The sequence below is a fragment of the Myotis davidii genome, unplaced genomic scaffold (assembly GCF_000327345.1).
Source record: "Myotis davidii unplaced genomic scaffold, ASM32734v1 scaffold120, whole genome shotgun sequence".
NCBI lineage: Eukaryota > Metazoa > Chordata > Mammalia > Chiroptera > Vespertilionidae > Myotis > Myotis davidii.
In genome coordinates this window covers 3,967,191-3,974,843 of record NW_006294778.1, presented here as the reverse complement: position 1 = coordinate 3,974,843, position 7,653 = coordinate 3,967,191, and positions in this window count along the sequence as shown.

The following is a 7,653-nucleotide window of genomic DNA, read 5'->3' as shown; positions in this document are numbered from 1 at the left end:
CTCCAGTCTCTCCTGAACTCCAGTTCCAGGCGAGTCTCTGGGGACCCAGACTCATACGGAGAGAAACTTGACTGTCTGGCAGAACTTGGAACTTGAGGGTGGCTTTCTCTCAGACGTGCTTGCAGTGATTACCGGGACACTGAGAAGAAGGGGCCTCTTAGGGCAGGACTGAGGATCAGCCATAGCTGTTTGCTCTGCCCTGTTGATCCCCTGAGACCCCGCCCCACCCAAGCTGTGGCAGCGGCTTTTGCATATGAATGCCCTGGTCCTTTGCAATCTGAAAATTACCTAACAGACTGCAGCTGGGCCAGACAGACCCAGAACTTCCAAGAGAAGGCCCAAGGCCCCACAGCAGCTTGCATTGCTTCGCAGTTGGGCCTCATCTGGGCACCTCCAAACCCCAAACAAGGAAGGGGAATCTGCAGATCTCTTCGTAGCTCCTGCTGGGTAGCCTCAGACAGAGGCTAAATTAGCACCTCCTTTGATCCAAGAGCCAGTGTACCCAGTGGTCAGAGTGGGACCATCAAGATTACAACTCCTCGGATCTATAAGGGACACACTCAGGGGGCAGACTCAGTGAGCACCAAAGCCCCACTGAAGCAAGTCTTGCCCCATAAGGGTGTCTTCAGCACAGAAGTTCTCCCACTGTAGACACAGCTTATTCTCACTGCCAATTGGCCTGGAGGTCAATTCCTCCCAGTGATACCTACAACAATCAAGGCTTAACTACAACAAGACTGTGCACAAAGCCCACAAAGGAGTGCACCAAGAGTGTCCACCTCAGGTAATAGGGGAGGCTGAGCCACTGGGCCCTATGGGACACCTAGCACAGAAAGCCACCCTATCAACACAAGGAAGCATAAAAAATGCGGAGACAAAGAAACAGGACACAAATGACAGAAATGGAGGAAAGCAAACTACTGGATATAGAGTTCAAAACCACACTTATAAGGCTTTTCAAGAACTTTCTAGAAACCACCAATAAATTTAGTAAGCCCCTCAAAAAGTCTGGCGAGCCCGCTGATAAATGTAGTGAGACCCTCAAGAAATCTAGTGAGACCCTCGAGGTTATGAAAAAGGACCAACTAGAAATTAAGCATACACTGACTGAAATAAAGGATATTATGCAGAGTTCCAACAGCAGACTAGCGGATCACAAGGATCAAGTCAACGATTTGAAATACGAAGAAGCAAAAAACAGCCAACCGGAAAAGCAAAATGAAAAAAGAATCCAAAAATACGAAGATAGTGTAAGGAGCCTCTGGGACAGCTTTAAGTGCACCAACATCCGAATTATAGGGGTGCCAGAAGAAGAGAGAGAGCAAGATATTGAAAACCTATTTGAAGAAGTAATGACAGAAAACTTCCCCTACCTGGTGAAAGAAATAGACTTACAAGTCCAGGAAGCACAGAGAACCCAAAACAAAAGGAATCCAAAGAGGACCACACCAAGACACATCATAATTAAAATGCCAAGAGCAAAAGACAAAGAGAGAATCTTAAAAGCAGCAAGAGAAAAAAAGTCAGTTACCTACAAGGGACCCATATGACTGTCAAAAGAAACGTTGCAGGCCAGAAGGGAGTGGCAAGAAATATTCAAAGTGATGAATGCTAAGACCTACAACCAAGATGACTTTATCCAGCAAAGCTGTCATTCAGAATTGAAGGTCAGATAAAGAGCTTCACAGATAAGGAAAAGCTAAAGGAGTTCATCACCACCAAACCAGTATTGTATGAAATGCTGAAAGGTATCCTTTAAGAAGAGGAAGAAGAAGAAAAAGGTAAAGATAAAAAAATTATGAACAACAAAGTGACACCAAATACATATCTATCAACAAGTGAATCTAAAAATCAAGTGGAGGAAAGCTATTGGGGGGGGGAAGAGGAACAACTGCAATAATCTGAACAATAAATATTTAATTAAAAAAAGAAAAAACAAACAAACAAACAAAAAAACAAAGAGTGTAAAATAGTCACATCTTGCTTTAAAAAGCATAGGAAAGGACTGGAAAGAAATACATAAAAATGAATAATCACTCAAATATTTGTGCGTCTGTCTTGCCAGTGCAATAGGTTCCTAGGAAACACAGGTGAATAAGATCTGGTTCTTCTTTAGGGGAAGGTTTTTTAAAATCCTCACCTAAAGATATTTTTTCCATTAGAGAAAGTGGAAGGGAGGGGGAGAGAGGGAGAGTGAGTGAGTGAGTGAGTGAGAGAGAGAGAAAGAGAGAAAGAGAGAGAGAAATTGGTTGCCTTCTGTATGTGCCCCGACTGGGGCACGGGGATCAAACCTGCAACCGAGGTGCATGTCCTTGACTGGGAAGCAAATCCACAACCCTTTGGTCCGAGGGCCAATGCTCTAACCACTGAGAAAACCGGCCAGGGCTAAGGGATGTTTTAATGCAGAGATACATGATCATAATCCCCTGCAGGGTGAAGTAGAGGAAGAAGTCAAGCATACTGCATTGATTTCTGCCATAAAGAAAGATGATGGTGGAATCATCATTTAGAGAGGACGCAGGATTTAGACTAGGAAGATCATGAGCTTGGTTTTGGACACGTTGTGATTATCCAGTGTGGATCTATAGGCTAGTGGGTACATAGGTCTGTATGAGTGGGGAAGTTTACTCTATAGGTGAGGTTTGAAGTTGTGGGAATGAATAAGAGAAATTAGAGGGGATGTTCCTCTCAATATCAACTCACATAGGGTTTAAAAATTTAGAGGTTAATAATAATAAGCTGTGTCACTTCTTCCATCTGTTTACCACTGTTAATGAATACACATCTTCTTGGTTGGGGGTGAGGGTGGCTGATCTCGTTTTACAAGATGAGACATCTGAAAGTTTACTGCAGTAGAGCCTGTACCTCCCGAAGCTCTGCTGGCCAGAGATTTTCTACATTAAAAATGTTTTATTTCCACTATAATCGAAATCTTGAGTGAGTGCCTACTATGGGAAAGGCACTGTGCCAGGTACTAGGGATTCAAAGACCAGCCCCTCAAGTGAAAAATAGTGTGGTGGAGAAAGAAGAGAATGAGGGCGTCAATCCCGGGCTAGCTGTCAGACCTTGAGTTTACTCATCTGCAAATGGAGATGGTAATACATATCCCAAAGGCTTATTGAGATGATTCATGAGGACATGTGAAGCTCCTGGCACACAGGTGCTCAGTAAGTGGCAGTACGAAGGTTGGCAGGCGTGTACACAGACGGCATTACTGCAGCTTGTTGTATGTAAAAGAGTGACTAGTCCTATGTTTGCTCAGAGGCTTCTCAGAAATCATGGTCCCCCAAGCAATTTTCAGGGCAGGTATTTCATGCGTGAAGTCTGCCCTGGTCATTGTCAGAAAGTTAATGCTTCTTTTTGTCCTTAAATCATGTTGCTTTTACTTCTTTTTAGTCTGTACCTCACTACATACATTTTTGAATTGCAAGACAAACAGTGGATTTAGGGATAGACACACCTGGATTTATATGGCAAATCTAACACACCTGCTTTGTGACCTTTGGCAAGAATCTTCATTTCCTGGAATTTCAGTTTGTAATTTTGTAATATGGCTGTAATACGTGGATGATTTTGAGAATGTAGGGGAAAAGAGCTAAATCCCTAGCTGCCTTGTGAATCCCAAGCTGAATCTAACATATTTATAGTTTCATCTTCCCTTAAGCTTCTGTATAACATGCAACAACAAACAGTATCTTTCCTGTTGCTGTTCCCTAGAAGAAAATCTGTTCAAGAGCTGGAACAGCACTGTGGTGAGAGCCAAGGGCTGAGTGGCAGTTTCAGCTCTGTCAATTATTAGCTCAGTGATCATGGGCAAGATAATTATCCTCACTGTCCATAAGTGGGGTCTTTTTCAGCCGTAAAATGGGAAAAAATAATAGTATCTCACTCACTGGATTGTGGTGAGGATTAAATGAGTCATGTAGAGACCCAGATTTATGCCGGGCACATAAGCAGTGAAAAATCCTTAGGGGTTACTTCTACTCCCATTATTCCTCAAGATGTGGTTCCCTTATAGATATCACTTGCTTTTTTAAGGCCTTCTCCCATACTATAATTTGCTTTCCCTCTGTGAAGTTAATGGGCCATCACATTTGAGTACCTACTATGTTCCAGGCATGCTCATAGGCATATTACAATTGTCATTTTACTCAGACCACACAGTATTTTCTCATTTATTATCCCATCTACCCTCTGGGATAGAGCAAATTCTTAAAGACCTAGTGTCCAAGGAGGTCCAGTCCCTGGCAGAGGGACTCGGATGCAACAGTTAGTGTAGCGGAGCAGGGTCAAGGAGAAACTTACTCCCCAACAATTCGTGCAACAGCAAGGTCAGGGATGTGTGCAGGTTCGAGGAGCAGCTGTGCTCCCACACCATATAAAGTCTTTTTTTTTTAAATTAGATATATTTTTATTGATTTCAGAGAGGGAGAGAGAGATAGAAACATCAATGATGAGAGAGAATCATTGATTGGCTGCCTCCTGCAAGCCCCCACTGGGGATCGAGCCCGCAACCCGGGCATGTGCCTCTGACTAGACTCGATCCCGGAACCCTTCAGTCCACATGTTGATGCTCCATCCACTGAGCCAAACCAGCTGGGCACCACATAAAGTCTTTTTCCCCTTTTCCTCTTTGGAAAAAGATGGGACCCACAAATTAACTGATAATATACCATTTTACAGATTGAATCTTTTGATAAATATTTATTAAGCAACTACTATATGTGTAGGTCCTGTATTAAGTTCTGGGAACATCATGATGAGCATAAATAATCCTGGTCCCTGCCCACATGTGGCTATTTACATTTAAATTAATTAAACAAATAACAAAAACTTCAGGTCTGTACTTGCACTAGCCATGTTATAAATGCTTCCACAGTCGCACGTGGTGAGGGCTTTTGGGTTGCATAGTATTGATATAGAACATTTCTATCATCACAGAAACTTCTGTTGAGCTGTGCTATTCTAAAACTGGAGACTGACATTGATCACATTCTTAGATCTTTCTTGGCTTCTGTCAGGGACGAAAATTTTCTCCTCTACTCTTCTAGATGGCTTAAGAATTAAATTGAGATGAGACAAGTTAATTGCAGAAAATCAAGTTTAATTTCATCTGAGGCCCAAAAACAGTCAGGTAACTGACAATGGCTTATATGCCATCCAGAGCTAAAGAGAAGGAATAGGCATTTGGGACTTCACATGGAGATGGCAAAATAAATGTTTGGTAAACAAATGTTCGCTATGCCATGCAAAGTCTATTAGAGGGAGTACTTTGAATAAACAGGCTTTGCTAAGGTCCCTGGCGCACTACACCTCATATTATTTGCAGTTATCCCTGGTGATAGAACCTCTTCCTGGAACAGGCTCTCTATCTAAATCAGTGGTTCCCAACCTTTTTCTGGCCATGCCCCACCTAAGCATCTCTAAAATCCTAATGCCCCCTGTGACATATAATTCTTACTATTCAAGAAGTGAACTCCCATTCACATGGAAGAAGCCTAAAAGGCCATTTAATTTGGTCTAAACAAGCGCCCAAAGAACATGGCATCCATGAAAGAGAAAAATAAAAGTACAAAAGGACAGGTGAAGTACTGAGGAAGAAATCACTAAGAAATTGCTAAAAAGATAATATAAAATGATAAGAAAAAATAGCAGTTTCAAAACATAATAGAGAACTGAAATGCATAAATGTCACAATATATACTTATATACTGTATATGAGTCCCGTAGAACCATAAGAAATGCAAAAAAATTCACTGTTAGTAACTCATTCTCCAGTTGCACCCCCCTTAAAAATCAAATTGCCTCCTTGAGGGGCATGTGCCCCATGTTAGGTACCACTGATCTAAATTTTTTTAGGCAGTTAAGGGGGAGTTTAAAAGCTCTTTCTGAGCCTTTTGTTTCTTAAAAATAATCAACCTAAAATAAACTCATGCCAAAGAGACGTGCTTTCCTACACCCCCTTATCCTATTTTGTTTTATTTTTCAGGGTATAAGAATTTTCCCTCATTTTTTTTTTCTGTGAAGGGGAGCAAAGAAATGGGGTGGTAACTATGAGGGCTGGAGCACATGGGATGATGGAAGGCTTTTTTTTTTTTTTAATGTGAAAACTGCAGTGTGTTTGTATGGTGATGGGAATGATCAGGTAGAGAACAAGAAATTGATGATACCATGAGTGAAATTACTGAAGATTGAGAAGACAAGGAAAGATGAGAATCCACACACAAGTGGAGGTTGAGAGGGAAGTAGGAGGGAGTTTTGCCTAGTTGATTCAATGTTCTTAAAGTAGAAAAAGCAAGTTATGAGCCCATGGTAAGCTGTAGGTGTATTAGAAGTTTGACAAAAGAGGAATAAGATTGCAATAGTAACTTTGGAAACAGGGAAAATAAATATATCAGAGATGCAAAGCCTTGTTGGGAAGCTTTGAGGCACATTGAGGTTTGTGGTCTTGACTTTAAAGTGAAATCACTTTTAATTTCTGTGTCTTTTCCAGCCATGTGTTGGGAGCAGAATATGTGGACATCTAGGTTTAACAAGAGTGAGCCTGGCCAAGTCAGTACAATTGAGGAGTTTGGACTTTATCTTGAGGGTCCTGGAGAGCTACTGAAGGTTTAAGCAGAGAAGATTTGGGTGTCAGAAAGGTATTCTAGCTCAGTGAGGTGAGAGAGGCTTATTTGTAGGAGGAACAGTAGTTCAATGCAATAGGACCCTTAATCAAACACCTGCATAGATCTGTATATAGAGTGCGTAGATGTTAGCTCAGGAACAGAGGGCCTTTTCAAGGATTTTTTGAGTACTTACTATATATAGCAGGTTCTGGGGTGACAAGATAAATCAAACAAGGGTTTGCCTTCCCAAAGCTCTCTTGGATTTAGATGACTTGTAATTATTTTTAGTTATTTGGGGACACGGAAAAGGGGAGGATTGATAAACACTGAGTTGGAATCAGGGAAGCCCTCCCAGAGGAAGTGACATTTCAGATGAGCTTTGAAAGAGCAGGCCTTTAGGGAGGGAAGAGAAGTCAGGCAAGGGAAATAACATAAAATGTATAACTAGAACAAGTGCTGCATCATGGAAAATGTGAGACGAGGCACTTCTTCCATTAACCAGCAACTAAATAGAACTAAAGAATTCTCTATTTTGTGACAAGGGTAAGGTATCTGGTCCCTAACAATAGCAAAAAGGGCTTAAAAAAAGTAAAGGTTTTTAAAAATGGTGATTTTTTTTACTTAAAAAAATAACTGCTGCAGTATTCTAGCTATTTGTACTATAATTTGCTCATTTAAAAATAGTGTGAACTTAAGATGCTTTATTAGCCTTTTCTGGTATGCTGTTAGAAAATATTAACTATGGTAATGCTGACCTGTCTGTCATACAGGGTTCTTAGAAATCAGTCCTTATCACTTGCTTTTAGTACTTTATTTCAAGTTAAATGACTTCAAAGTCCCTCTCCTAAGACTTTTGAATAAGGTATAGTTTCTATATATTTTTAAGAAGGAGGAGTTTATGACCCCAGTTCATGGCTATTACTGTATAGATTAAATGAGCTACGGCTTATAAAATGGTTAGTACAGAGTTTGTTTTCTCCCTTAGTCCCAGCTTTCTTTCTGACACAATTTTCATTCTTTGCTCCTTAAAATGTATCCTGGCCAT